The sequence below is a fragment of the Gracilinanus agilis genome, chromosome 1, assembly GCF_016433145.1.
Source record: "Gracilinanus agilis isolate LMUSP501 chromosome 1, AgileGrace, whole genome shotgun sequence".
Taxonomy (NCBI): Eukaryota; Metazoa; Chordata; class Mammalia; order Didelphimorphia; family Didelphidae; genus Gracilinanus; species Gracilinanus agilis.
Genome location: NC_058130.1, coordinates 722,942,942 through 722,958,748, shown reverse-complemented (window position 1 = coordinate 722,958,748; position 15,807 = coordinate 722,942,942). Strand labels below are relative to the sequence as shown.

The 15,807-nt window shown below is 37.0% G+C and overlaps 1 pseudogene; it reads right to left on the bottom strand.

Moving 5' to 3' along the window:
• LOC123256757 overlaps positions 1–14,521 on the bottom strand; it is a 71,020-nt pseudogene extending 56,499 nt beyond the window's left edge.
• Positions 14,522–15,807: the final 1,286 nt, after the last annotated feature.

The following is a 15,807-nucleotide window of genomic DNA, read 5'->3' as shown; positions in this document are numbered from 1 at the left end:
CTCGAGGAACTAATGAGAAAGAATGCTATCCAAATTCAGAGAAAGAAATGTAGGAGTAGAGACATTGAAGAAAAACATGTGATTGATCACATGGTTTGATGGGGATATGATTAGGGTTCTGTATTTAAGAGATCACTCTACTGTAAATATAAATAATATTGAAATAGGTTTTGAACAATGATATATGTATAACCCAGTGGAATTGCTTGTCAGTTTTAGGAGAGGGGGGGGAAGAAGGGTGGGAAAGATCATGAATCATGAAACCATGGCAAAATATTCTAAATAAATAAATTAATTACAAAAAAAGAAAAGCCAGAAATTAGTGGGGAATCATATGTTTAATGTAGTCAACTGGTTCAAAAGATTACAGTGAAGAATATGGGGATTTCTGGGTGACAATAGCTTAGATTCCTGAAATTTCATCAGATTTGGGAGCTTCCTGATAAGGAAACTCCTTTTATTAATGCAAAAAACCCCAGGTTCCATAAGTTTTGACAAATTATATTCTTTGAGGACAACATGGCACATAACATAAGGATAACAATATAAAGTTTGAATGAGTAGCACAAGATAACATTGTATGTGTCCAACAAGTGGATTTAAAAACAGGTCTTCTTGACTGAGTGATGCACTCTAACCTTCCTACAAAACACTGCTTCTCTGGATCACATCTTTAAAAATCCTGACCTTCCATCTTAAAATCAATACTATGTATAGGTTAAGTCAGAAGAGCAGTAAGACTTAGGCAATGGGGCTAAATGACTTGCTCAGGATTACAAAGCTAGAAAGCATCTGAGGTCATATTTGAACCCAAGATATCTTGTCTTTAGGTGTGGCTATCAATCCAACGAGTCATCTAGATACCTCTGATCACATAAGAATGAGGGTACATTTAGTTAAAGATGGAATGCACATTAATGAAAGTTAGTAAAAATATACTTGCCTTGCTATCTGGAGATTTGGTGTAGTAGACTCTGAAATGAAAGGGATAGATGTTGGAAAAAACTGACACTGTATATTAAACATAAGAGATAACCAGAAATTCAAGGATATTTTACTGAATCAGAGATAGATATCATATAAAGGAAAAAATAGAAAAGGAACAGTGATGGTCTTCCAAGGATTGAATGAATGTCATATAGAAGAATTATTGATTATGTCTCCCTGGTCCAGAAGACAATGAGAAGCAATGGGTGAAAGGTAGAAACTATTCTTGGGCTCCATAACACATGCTTATAATCCCTTCTTTTGGACAGGCTGAGGCTGATGGATCATTAAGTTCAGAACTTCTTAGCTATAGCAGGGATAAAGCTGATTGGATATTTGATCTAATTTTCTCTCAACAATATGGTGATACCTTAAGAGCAGAGGGTTTGTTGAGTAGCCTAGGTCAGTGAAACAGAGTAGCTAAAGCTTTGAAGGGAATATGTATTGGAATCAAGGTTTTGAGTGACCATTACATGTCCACTCCTGGCTATATTGTTTCAAGAATAAGATGAATAAATAAATATTAAGCTTAGTTTTTATAAAGATTGAATACTAGCTCCTCTAGTCCCTCCCCCAGAGACCAAGGATTGTGTAACTGTATTTTAAAAGGGAATAAAATGAAAGAAAGTTTACCTTCCATATGGAAAAAGGAAACTGTTAAGATGATAGAGATAGAGAAGGAATATGATAACTGCTTTCTTGAGAGACTGAGTAACTTAATTGTCATGAGAAAATCTAAAGAGCATTTTGGGAGATCTGAGTTTACAGCAGGCTCTAAAGATATCCTGAGGAAAATTTTGAGACATGTAGTGGGGATAATTTGAGGAAAGGTGTGTGGTAAAAGGGGATTTTGAAAAGAGGTTGTCAGGGACTTGGTAGGTAAGTAATATGGGTTACAGGTAGGCTGGAATAAGGATATTCAGGATATAGTAGGGATGAAGTCAGGAGTATAACACTGAAGGGAACAAAGATCTTCAAGGAGAGGAGGAACCAATATAAACAGGCAAAGACAGCAGGGCTTATAGACTTGGACTTAGACTTAAACACAAACTGAGGGAAATAGATTGAACTGAAATTAACTACAGGCTTTAGTTAATTTCACAGGAAGGGACTTGTTTTGAAGTTACACCTTCCTTCAAGATGGATACCCCGGCTTCCCTTCAAGCCCAGAGTATGTTGGTTCTTTCCCTCTTCTTCCCTCTCTTAATAACTAACTGACAAATTAACTAACAGGTCTGTTGAAACACAAAAGGGTTTATTATCTTTAAGGATGGTTTGTCAGGAAAGTGGATTGAGGAAGCCCTAACAGTTGTTTACAGAAACCTCAGGTGGGGGAAGGGAGGCAGAGATGGAGTCTGAGCAAGGTCCTGACTTAGCTCAGCTCTCAAGGAACTCTTGATGTCTAAAGGAAATAAAATGGTGACTAACCAATTTCTTTAGATATAATACTGTCAAATTATAGTTAAACCCCTCACAGATTTCAACTACTCTCTAATTTACTCTTCTGATTCACTCCACAGACATTTAAGGTAAGGGAAAGAAGGTAGGAAATAAGATAGGATGTGGAAATACAAAGGGTTTATCTAAACTAACAATTGTTAAATAAATATTCCAAAGCTAAGCTAAATTTCAATTCTTCAGATAGGCAAGGAAGTAGCTCAGTTGATCTGAACCTCTCTCCACGAGATTCTCAAACCAACTGACTTCTCTCCCTCAATATTCCAAACCCCTAACTGATTTCAAAACTCAGCCAAAGATTGAAACAAACTATCATGACCCCCTCTCTCTGTACTACAGAACTACAGACACAAGACACACACACACACACACACACACACACACACACACGGAGAGGAAGAGAGGGATATAAGAAGGGAGGGAGAGAGAAAAAGAGACATAGAAAGAGACTGAGATTGAGACAGAGATAGAGAGAGACAGAGAGAGACAGAGAGAGAAAAAAATGACTGGAGGGTGTATTTATTTCCATAATTGTCAAAAATTAAAGTTTCCAATAATGACCAGAGGTAATTTCATCTAGAATATATATCATCTCACAGGGATGTGACTCAAATATGTCTTTTTATATAGTTTGTTATACTCAATTAAATGCATGCCAACTAGAATTTGTGTTTGTAAAAGGTTGATCATGAAAAAGGTCATTATATATATATGAAAGGAAGTGCTGGTAGTTCTTTTATAAACTGGGATGAAGGTCCAGCTTGAATTGATTGATTAAAGAGAAATATAACAACCCTCTTAATTTATGAGAAAATGCCATAATAAATCCTAGATTGCTTTAAATCTCATAATGAAAAGTAATGAGAAAATTACTTAGTTTCAGGTAGAGAGGTTATGAGGACTGATCATTGGTTTGGTTGTCAAATAGTGTAGGACATTTTATGACCTAACCCATTCCACATAGTCCAGTGATAAATAGTTTCTTAACAATTACAGCTAATACAGAAAACATTAAGATGTCTTTGAAGGTGATAGGTGACCCAATACTAGATTATTTAGAAAAAAGACTTGGTATACTAACAAAGTTATTGAAAAAGGGGTTCCTGTCCACATACATATATGACTTCTAGATCGTATCTGAGGTCCTTATCAACTCCAAAACTATGGAAGAAAACAATTATCAGCTTCACATGAATACTGAAAAGAATTGGCAATTAAGAATAAAGAGCATATAATCTCAGAATTTGAGAGTTGGAAGGGACTTCTAATGAAAAGGGGCTTAAGCTAGTAATGAAACTAGAAGGAGGAAGGTGTTAGTTGGAAAGGATGGAATGAGCTGTACCCAGGCTGAGCTTGAAAACTAGCTATAAATGTATCGAGGAATCATCCCTGGTTAACTGAGTGTCAAGTGAAACTCTCCCAGCTAGACACCAGGCTCCTTTAAGATGTCAGCTTACCAGCCCCTTTCCTGCTGAGGAAGTAGCTTCCTATTGGTGAATCACAGGCTGACAGGAAGTGGATGTTGAACTTCCTGCTCTTCAGCAATGGAGTTTATTCCTGCTGAAACTGCTCAGAACCCTTCCTGTTGCCTGTTCCTACTTGGCCTTAGATGGCAGGCAAATAACCACAGAGTTCTCAGGTTAAAGCTAAGGGTTTATTGATAACAGAGTAATGGGAACAAGGCAGTAGAAAGTGGATTAGGAAGTACTGAGAACTAAGGGTAAAAGGTTTATCTGACTTGGGTTGCTAATAGGTCTTGTCTGGATGCTCTTCTGCTGACCCAGGGCAGGCAGGCCTGGGTCAGAGTGATGTGGTCTCTGGATAATAAATAAAGTTGATCTTTGACTAAATGTTTGCCAATAGTGCTGATAGTATTGAGAAGTTGTTCTGCAGGATTGTTTTAACCCTATCCTAGGCCTAAACTACCCACGTTCCCACTCCCACCACCCAGGGCCAGGGGGTATGGGATAAGTGAGTGGTCAGGGGAGAAGTCAGGGAGGAACAGAACCCAGCCCTGGGTCTCCAGGGCTGTATATACTCTTAGCACAACTGGCAGTGGGTGCTTGCCCTGTGGCTCATGCCTCAGTCAACACTCCAACTAGGGCAACTGGCAGGTTACCCCAAGCCAATATGGCAAAGTTAATAGTCCTATATTACAGACTTTATTATCCAACTTGTTCCACCAATACCCAAAATACATCCTTACTTCACCATAGCTAAAAAGTTGCTACCTATTCAGTAATACCTGCCATGAATGCTTGTTGATCTGGGCATGCAAAAGCTGAGAGCCAGAATCCTTTAAGTAAAATATCATCTGAGTATTTAGAAGGTGTAATTGTCTTAAGAAAAGTGTTAAACCCAGGAACTTCAGTGTTTAAATATGAAAATGTGAGAGCTCCATGGAAATTATAACTATAATGAAAGATGGGTCTCATGATAATGTCCCAATGAGATGTGGCAATCCATATCTTCCGTGTAGTCAAAAAAGGCATTTGTGAATGTCTCAGAATCATTAATGAATCAGTATCACCATGGACAACAATCACCTTGGTTGCTGAGATTGCAATCCTGGGCATGAAGTCTTCATGTGATTCCATATGTCTTCTCTCACTGACAGAGATTTTTTCTGTGAATGACATGCAAACTCAATTCTTTGCCATTTCCTCTCTCATTTCCCAGAGGAATTTCTCACCTCTCATGTCATCTGTAATAACCAGTCCTATCCAGTTCCATTTAAAATATACCATTAAGCGGACAACACCTTGGTGAAGAGAAGACTCTTTCGGGGCCATCTGATAGAGAGAAGGAAACTGGACCTTGTCACTAAGAATGGAATCAAATGGACCATAGCTGATCTAGATAATAAAAAAATAATGGATCAGATTAAACTTGGTAATGTGAGAATAAGAGTTGGATGTTAGTTCAGAAATGGACATTTTTGTTGAAAGGAAAAATTATGTGGGTGTCCATACACAATTTATCATAAATGGTATTTTAATCTCTGAAAGCCTCTATAATTTATCCCTGTCCCTAATTTTTCAAATAGACAAAGATTTCATGAATATAGACATCTGAGATACTTTTGTTACCTGTACTAAAGGCATCTTGTCTTCCTTTTGCTTTCCAAAAGGACCAGAGTCAATTCTTATTTCTTTGTTTTCTCATTGTCTCCACAGTAGATTTCCAGATTAAACCTTTTATGTATAATTGAGGATAGGGAAATGGTTTTCTTTTTTTTGATAAAAGAAAACGTCATGAAGGATACTATTTTTTTAAAATTTTGGGCAAAAGACAATTCATCTAGACAGGTTTTATATGGTTTAAATATATTTCAAATAAGAATATCTAATTATTTTCTTCTTGAAACTGGAATAGGAATGTATGGTTGTTTGAAAAGGGAAATCTGAAAGAATGGAATTTAGTGGAATCTAAACCAATCAGTAAGAAAAAATAATTCCCAGTAGAATATAGCCGAATAGTAGAAATTTAACTTATATTTGGACATCTCTAATGAATATGACCTTGCTTCTCTAAGACAGCCCATTCTACTTCATGTATTATTGATATATATAAATATATATGTATATATATATATATAATTGTTAGGAAACAAAAGATCTTTTCATCTAAACTAAATTTACTTTTTTGAGGGTAACTTTCAACAACAATTATTGGTTCTGGTTCAGGGTAAGAAAAATCAAATCTTAAGGCTAGAAATAATCAGTAAATTAATTGTCCAGTGATCTCTCTGAGGGATCATAAAAATTTCTTCAGCATCTTGAGTCTTTAAATAAAAAATTGGATGGTCATTATTCAGCTCTCCCCAAGACATCTTCATTTGTTGGATACTAAATGAGGAGGTGGGATAATAATTTTCAGTCTCTCCATGATTACAATGATGGGAAATCATATACCTGATCAGAGGATTCTAATAGCTTTGCTAATCTAAAAAAAGAAATTGATGCTCAATTAAGATTGGCCTTCTTTCAGCTAACTGAATGGAGGTCTAAAGGATTTACTTGCATTACAGGATATAACGTATATACAAGTGTCAGTAACAGCTCTAAATAGAATCTGGTGAGTTTTTAGGCAACACAAGATAGGCAACAAATCATTTTTTTCTAAGATAAATAATTGCACAAACATTTTTTAACTGATAAAACAAAATGTTTCTATTTTATCCTCACAGCACAGAACCTCACTTGATCTTGTGTTCACTTTCTGTGGCTTTTGTGATAATATCAATTTTTTTTTTAAATCTCAGAGTTGACTCTATGTGAATTCTGGAAGAATCATTTCAATATCCTCTACTTCCTTTATCTTACTGATAGAACTTGGAAGTAAGTGAACTCTGTTTGGAAAAAGTGAAGGCAAGAAGCTGTAACTCAAAAGAGGCTTTGGAGAGTTTGAGACTGAATCTACACCAGTCATAGAGTATATTGTGACTGGACCAGGCCATGGTCTAGAGGTCAGTGGTGATCATAAGGATGCATTACTTCAGGAACATAAAGAGGAGCTGATCACTGAGGAGATGGAGGAACTTCACAGGGAGGAGCAACAGTTAGTGGCAGGAGAGTTTTCTTCAGGAGGAAAGGATGCAGAGCAGGATGTCCTCACTGCATTAGTCAAGAAAATGGATGCAAAATGGGTGGAAGTGCAAAATTTTGTTGAAAAATATCACCTTGATAAAGCTTTAATAAGCAGAATTGTAACTTTGTTAAAGGACCAGAACATTTCCCACTCTAGAGGAATTTTGAAATGCAGACAAAAACAAGCATCATTGGGTAATCTCTTGTGAAGCTTATACCTGGTGAATCTCAAGCAGTATTCAGTGGTGATAAGGGACAGAAAAGAGAAAAAGGAAAAATTTCAGAAGGGCAGTTGCCCTCAGATATTATGAATGGTATTCCTCTTCCAGATTCCTAAGATCCCCTTAGGCCATGAACTCCTCTCAATGCAGGTAAAGCTAAGCTAAAAGTATTTAAATTAATCACATCATTGTTTTTATTCATATCTATTTTCTATTAATGCCTACTTAGTTAAACAACTCCATTAATGCATAGTATGCCTTACAAAATCTGTTGGTTTTTTTTTTTTGTGGGGGGGTTAATCTGGAATAAATGGATTCAATTTATATTATTCATTATAGAAAAGCATTCATTTGGTAATCAACCTTTTGAGTACTCAACTTGCATTCTGGAATGAATTAATTACTGGTACCAAAGAATCAATAAATAAGTGGTAGAGTCAGACTAGGGAGAAATTGAGGAAAAAGGAAAATATATCCTTTAGATCAATAATCCTCCCCTTCCTCCTCCCCTAATGATAGGATCAAGAGGTTCAGATGGGTTGGAGGATATTAATTAATACTGACTGGAACTTGGTCAAAAAAATTGAAAATTGAAGGGATACCCACCAACTGGGGAATGGCTGAACAAGTTGTGGTATATGATTCCAATGGAATATTATGTGCTATAAGAAATAACGAGGGGGGCAGCTGTGTAGCTCAGTGGGTTGAGAGTCAGGCCTAGAGGCAGGAGGTCCTAGGTTCAAATCTGGCCTCAGACACTTCCCAGCTGTGTGACCCTGGGCAAGTCACTTGACCCCCATTGCCCATCCTTACCACTCTTCCAACAAGGAGCCAATACACAGAAGTTAAGGGCTTAAAAAAAAGAAATAAATGAGCAGTATGGTTTCAGTAGGACCTGGAAAGACTTGTGTGAACTGATGCAAAATGAAGTTAGAATAACTAGGAATTATTGCATACAATAACAGCATTATTATAACAATTAAATAGCTATATGACTTAGACAATGATCCAAAGATCCACCAAAGAACACAGATCTTTGTCATCAAAAAAGATCCATGATAAAAAGTGTTATTCACCTCCAGAGGGGGAATTGAAAAACACTTTCTACAGATCAAAGCATATTTTTTTCTTTTCTTTATTTTTTTGGCACTTTTTTCTCTCTATGTATGCGTATTTTTCATCAAGGCTGTGATGGAATTATTTTGCATGAGTTCACATCTATAATTGATATCATATTGTTTAAATTCTCAATGGTTAGAGAAGGAGGGATTATGGTAGAGAATTTGGAGATTGCAATTTCAAAAAATGAATGTTTAAAATTTTTTTAATGTAATTGAATAGCTAAGTAATAGCCTGAATAGAGTACGAGACCTAGAGTTTGGAAGACCTGGGTTCAAATCAGTCCTCAGACACTTCCTAGCTGTCTTTATCAAGTCATTTATTCTCATTTGCCTAGCCCTAACTGCCCTTTTTCCATAGAATCAATTGTATTGAAGCAAATACAGAATGTAATTATTAAGAAATGTTACTGGGAAACAGTTAAGGAATAAATATATTATAAAAAAGCATTGGAGACAATTAAAATGTTTGCTGTCATCCATTTGCTAAGTCATACATAAATAATATGTATGTAAGCCAATTAATGCTAATTTATTATTAAACACAGAGAACACTAAAAATAGAAAGCATAAATTAAGTCTATTTACCTCCAATCTACAGAAGAGACCTCTCTAACTAATCAGCTAAAACTAAATTGTAATATCTATTCACTAAGAGGCATCAGAAGTCCTGCTCAGTTACCTGATACTCCTTGGCCCAACCTTCCACCAGAAAACTGTTATCATCTATAACAGTGATTCCCAAAGTGGGCACCACCACCCCCTGGTGGATGCTGCAGTAATCCAGTAGGGCAGTGATGGCCACAGGTGCATTTATGTTTCCTATTAATTGCTATTAAAATTTTAAAATTAATTTCCAGGGGTGCTAAGTAATATTTTTTCTGGAAAGGGGGCAGTAGGCCAAAAAAGTTTGGGAACCACTGATCTATAAAATCAATCTACATCAGTCCCATGATAGGGCTGGTTCCTGGTCTTGCTAGCTATGACAACTGTTGTCTGATATCAGAGGATCAGGTATGTATTTACATTTAACACTATGAAGGAAACTATACATTTCTGCAAGTAAGAACATTCATTCTCTGCTACCATTCGGTACCCCATCAAGATTAAGGAATAAGAACCCTGAAATAGACCCACTAGTGTGCTTCTTTCCTGTCCAGGACCATATGGAACTATATCATCTGGAAAACAAAGGGGAAGATGAATCCTGTTGCAGGGATCCCCTTCCTTAGTGATCTCACTCTGGTTTCCAAATGTCAACCTGGTGCTAATCTATATACTCTTTGAGATGAGTGGGAAAAAAATTTTTTTCTCCAAGTGTATGATGAGAATTCTCTATAATGTTACTGTTTGTGACACCACACAGGTCCCCCTAGCTATCTCTCCACAGCCCATCAAGCCTGAATTTGCATCTGTGTATCTATTGGGATTAAATAACATGGAAATGGCAAGGTAGAATTCCTGCAAGATACAGGGTCAAGCCTCACCCAGAATTCCAGGGGACTTGGCTGAGGGAACAGTTTAAAGCAGTTAAGGGCTATTGGTTCCTGGGGCTTGAGGTGAGCAGATCACTCTTCCTGCTGTTTCCAGTTATTGATTGCTTTGTGAGGCCATTGGGGAAAAATCCATTTTGGTTCTTCTCTACAGTTTGCCTGTTTAGCTGAATTAGACCTTTCCTGCAATAGCATTTTTGTTAACATTTAGTTATTTTAGATATTAGAAGTGATAATTATAGGCTTTGGGGGCAAGCTAGTTATAAAGTCTGCCACTCCCTCCTGGTGGGGAGGGGCTGTTTTTACCTAACAGTTCAGGGATTCCCAGATCTTATGCTCATCCTGGAAAAACCTTCCCTTCCTTCCCCTTCCTCTTTTATCAGTAAAACTTCATCTTTGAGGTAGCTGTGCCTGGCTGTTATTTTGGGAATACTCACATCCTCCATAAAGCTTGCTTCCTTTCAGTTGCCAGCCCAATAAGTCAGATCCTCATTCTGTCCCTGATAGCTACTAGACATCAAACTTTTCCTATCTTCCCTAGTCAAACCTGTGGGGAAATAAGTTGAGAAAGTGAACATCTTGAGGGGATTAGCCTTGCTCACCCTACCCAGTGTATCTGATCATCCTTCATTTTCAACTGATTTTAACTGCTTGGTGGGAGGGGTGAGAGTAAAGGAGTACTTAACACTCCCTATTCACTGGAGCCTGTGTGTGTGTGAGGAGTGAGTCCTGCAGGTTTCTGGTTTCTGGTCAACACTTCAGCTTCCCAAATATCTCTGTTAAGATCAACATAACACTATTGTGATTAAATAATAATGAATGAAGCTATGCATACTTTAACTTAATGAGTGTGGCTATAAATGGGGAGATGTGCTCAGTCATACATATATAATTCCATAATAAAAACAGCCATACCTCAATGTTCTTAAAGGTGCTCATGGTGTTCTTAGTATAGCATCACAGATATCCTTACCATTGGTCCCCCAAACCTATACCTTCTATGACTATCCTTTCTTTTGTAAGAAACTCGCTTCTCAATAAATTTAGGACTAACATTTAATAACAATGAATTGTTCAATATTGAGCAAAAATATCTTAATTTTTAAGATCTTCAGAGAACTTATCTTTATTATGGGCAAACATTTAAGGGTTCCCTTTTATATCCTTTCATGGGTTGTAATCTAAATGACTCCAATACTGTTTTTGACATAAAATCTTGGACATGATTCAGGAGAGTTCACTTTCCCTGATGTCTGAGAGAGCTGCATTAAAGAGTAACTAGAGTGTTAAAATGGCACCAAGAAGGACTGAGATGAAATCTTGCCACAGGAACTTATTAACTGCATGAATTTGGAAATGTTGCTTAATTATTTTCCTTACCAGCATCTCACTCTCTAAAATGGATATAATAATTATGCCTACCTAAAAGATTTCTTGTGAAAATGAAAAGAAGTAGATATGTAAATCACATTTAAAACCTTAAAACACTTAATAAATATTAGTTACTTCTTTTTTTGATATATTATTGCTATTATTATTATTGTGGTTGAAAAAGGCATAGAAAATGTGAGTTCAATATCACTCACCTGTGGAAACTTGTAGAGGTCAAGCAGAGTCCCCATCTGGACAGAGAGAGCTGATGTGACTCCTCCAATAACAGCCACAGACTTGTTCTGGTTTCTGTAGCTATAGTTAGGGATGAGCTGTGTCCCCCCAGAAAGCCAATGCAGGGTACTCTCCAATGTTTTTTCATCACTGTGGTAGGTGTTGTAGAGGTGGAATCCCAGGGAAATATTGGGCAGCAGATTGGGATTCCTATTAATCTCCTCTATAGCAAACACTACAGTCAGGGCCTGCTGATAATTTTTGTACAACCACCTGTGAAGAAGAGTGCCAATAGAATATTAACAAGCCATCAAAAAGAATGCTTTTCAGAAGAAAAATTCTCCTACTAAGTCAGTCAAAACAAAGGACCACCAAAGTTGTTTTTCTCACTTCATTTGTATTGAAAATAGTCTCATCCATATGGCTTGTTTTTCTAGTCCTCACTTCTTGTGATTCCTGAGATGATGAGGAGAATTGGCTTAAGTTCTTACCTTACTCTGCATTCATTCCAGAAATAGGTATTGAGCATGTAATATGTACTAGATCCTGTAGAGTATCTGGACGATACTTAACTCTAGAAGGTTTAAGATATATTTGGAGAGAGAATAAATACAGCATTAACTCAAATACAAGGTGGCAGGGGATATGTTAAAGGTGAATGGCATTGAGATCTAAAAGAGCTGAGCAGAGGCCTCATGGCCCTGAGGAAATAAGGGAAGTGTTCCTGGAGGGCATCATGGGCCTTGAGAGGTGAAGGAAGATTAGGATACATGGGTATATATAGAAGATGCCATTTGAAGGGGAGGGAATAATAGAAATATACTCATAAATGTGCAGGAATAAAAGATATAGTACATTTGGGGCCTTGGTATCTTACTCAAGTCCTGTCTGACATTTCTAAGAAAGTGTGAAGTCCTGACTAAGCCTTCCCTCCCTCTTCACTTGCTTCTCTTCCTACACAGGGTGTGAGAATATAGAAAACCAAAATCATTTCAGAGAATATGACTAAATGCCAGGTTTTTAACCAGTTTTCTGGGCATTTAATTCCCTATATCCTTCTTTTCTTCCTTATTCATTTTGCATTGAATTAGAATTAGAGAGGACAGAAGAGCCCTAACCCTCACAAAAGTGTGCTATTCTCAGGAAAAATTCCAACACTGCATAGAGTTTAAAATGGCATTTAACTTTGAATAGGATTTTTATTAAAAGCTTCACCAAAGGGATTTTAGAACCTTCTGATCTGTTTAAACCAAACCACCAACTCTGCCTCATTGGTGAATAACAAAGAAATGAAACGAAATAGGTACATTAAAACATTAAATGGTAAAAAATGATTAAAATGATATCATGATTTTGTCTTTTAGTTAAAAATACAGAAAAAAATTCATTTAAAGAGGAAAGAAAGAAATCCAGAGGAAATTAAAAAGTGACAAAAGATAAGATAGATATAGAGAAACATTTGGCTACAAGAAGAAGCAGAATAAAATGTCAATATACCCAAGATGCCAAAAACTGTCCAATGTATCTCATAATTTGATTCCCACAACTGGATAGATGAGAAGACAGAATCAAGTACTGACCTATTTATTCTCTGCTCTCACAAAGTGAAATTGTCTAGTATTTGGTGTATTTTGTTTTGAATCCCATTTGCAGAGTGCAGGTTTTCAGAGGCTTATGTCTGAGTTTACATCGCTACACAAAGTTCTTACTATGGAAACCTGGGGTTTTGTAAACAGAATTTATACAGGATAAAGTACAAAACCAAGTCCTGTCCATGAACATAAATGCCAATACAGCTTGTCCATGTCCCAGAAAAGAAATCCACTTTTACTTCTCTTGCATATTTCCAGTCCAACAAAACTAATCTAGAGAAACAAAAGCAAATCCCTCCCATAGAGAAACAAAAGCAAATCCCTTCCATACCATCTAGAGAAACTCTGGACATCACTAAGAAATAACAAGCATTCCATTAAAATCATTTACAAATATCTCTTATTACTTGTTATGATAGTATCCTGAGTATACCTCTCTCTTCCCAATAAATTCAAATCTCCTGAGCCCTCAATTTCAGACTGTGCCCCAGGCTTATCTAGTCAAATTAGTTGGGGTTTTATATTCTAGACTGCTCTATCATGAATATGTAACTAGTGACAAGAATGATAGAGGAAAATGATAAATTCATATATTCACAAGTCCTGATGGAATTTACCAGTGATTGGTGGAGTGGGTAGACTATACTATCTTCAGTGAAGGAGTTCCCAAGACTCCTTAAAAGTTTGGGCTCACTTGTTATCAGACTGGTATGTATGTAGAGGAAATAAAGGAGCTTTAATTTCTGTGGCTAGGGAAGACTCTTTGCCCAATATCAATAGACTTGATAGAAATATGTCTGTCCAGGGCAAAAGATTCAAGAAATTCTGTGCTTCTGGAAATCCATTTAATTTCAGCAGCTTAGAGTCCTTTTCCACTGATCAAGTATCAACATAAGCTCAGCATGGGGGAAGGAGGGTGAAAAAAGCCTGAGTCTGCTCTAGGTTAAACTTCATATCTATCGGTCTTTGGGACAAGATTAGGGAGAGGGAAGTAGAGGAGAGTCATTTTTCCACTTCAACTTTGAAAGCTACTCAGACATATGGGAAAATGGCAAGAATATCAAAAAATTCAAAGAAAAGAAGAAGAGGAGAGTGCACATGATGTCCTGCTGCATGGGCTTGCCCTTCTGTCCTGACTATAATGATAACTTTTTTAATGATCGTACTGAAAATAAGCCCAGACAGATAGAATGGCACTTACTGATAAGGTTTACAAGCTTTGCTAGGAGGACTTTCAAAGAGTTCTGCTCCTGTAACCTGGTTCACTTCAACTGAGAACAAGGATAAAAATATTCCAAATATCAGGTCAGCATCTTGAGAAACAATGGGGTTAATCTGGTGGAGGCAGGGCAGCTTCTCTTTACTGCGCTCAGAACCATGAGATTGCAATAGCAGCATCAGGAGAAGGGAAGAAAGCAGTTGAGAAGTGCCTCTCTGAACAGAAGGCAACATCTCCATGAAAGTTCTCTAAGTTTCTAAGCCTGGAAACTTTAAGGAGCCACTTAGACTAAAGTAAAGTCATGTGCCTAGTCATGGACTGATGAGGAACTGTCCAACAACAGAAATGATTTTTCCTTCTATAGGTGTCCCAGCTCTTAACTGTTTATCACAGCTGAGGGAACACAATAAGACATTAGTCAGGTCCTAGTCCAAGACAAGGACAATGGTTTAAGAAAAATGGGCATTTTATAGTTCCACAGGTTTTCAACTAGACTGTTTCACAGCACCCTTATGTTTAGGTACATCCTACTCCATCCTCCAAAAAGATGTGTTGTTCCATGAAGAACTCTGGGGACCAGACTGCCTGGGGCATCTCCAGCTGAGTCTCTACATCCAAGGGGAAAACATAAGTGCAAAGTTATGTTTTAGAATCTTTCCCCCTTGTTAGTAACAGATGTTACAGTACTGAAAGGCCATCCTAGGAAAGTAATTTCTGTTTCCTAGGTTCAACAAATGGCCTGTGATGATGAAAATACATGAAAAATTCCCTTGTAGGTGACAAGATTTAAAAAAACCCAAACATCATTGATATTAATATCTTTGAAGGCCTGTAAGACTGATGGCCTTGATGTTCTCTCACTTCCCCGTGCCAGATGCGATGTCTCATATTCAGGATTTAATGTAATCTATTCAGAAAACATATTATAAGATGGATAATGCTCAGAAAACCCCTCTCCTACTTCTCTCCACACTCTTTGGAGAACATTATAGCATCACAGTCTCAGAGATAAAAGAGATCTGAGTTGTTTATATCATAGATTTATGGCAGAATTCTCCATCCCAGTGACTTGCATTAGAAACATATGTAGTGTCATCACATTACCTACCTGAGTAAGGCTATGACAGTGTCTGAGGTTATACCTTTTGTTCTATTAATGATGAGAGTAAAGAATTTACAGCTGCCAGAGCCTCTGTAAGTAATCTTATTTAATGCCTTCATTTGACTGATGAGGAAACTGAAGCTCAGCACAGTAAAATGAGTTACTTGTACTTACACAATATAAAGCAGATCAATCTAGTCCTCTTTATAAATCTAAAGCTGTTAATATTTTTATTACCTATTACTTTCTTCTAGAGAAAACCATAAGCCTAGCTCATCCACTCTGAAAATAAACGTACTCACATCTGTCTATGAAGGCCCATTACAATGCTTTTGCCTTCAGAGATCACCAGGCTTATAAGATACATCACTGATCATGAAGTATAAGATATCAGAAATGTAACTGATGTTATGAGGAAATTAG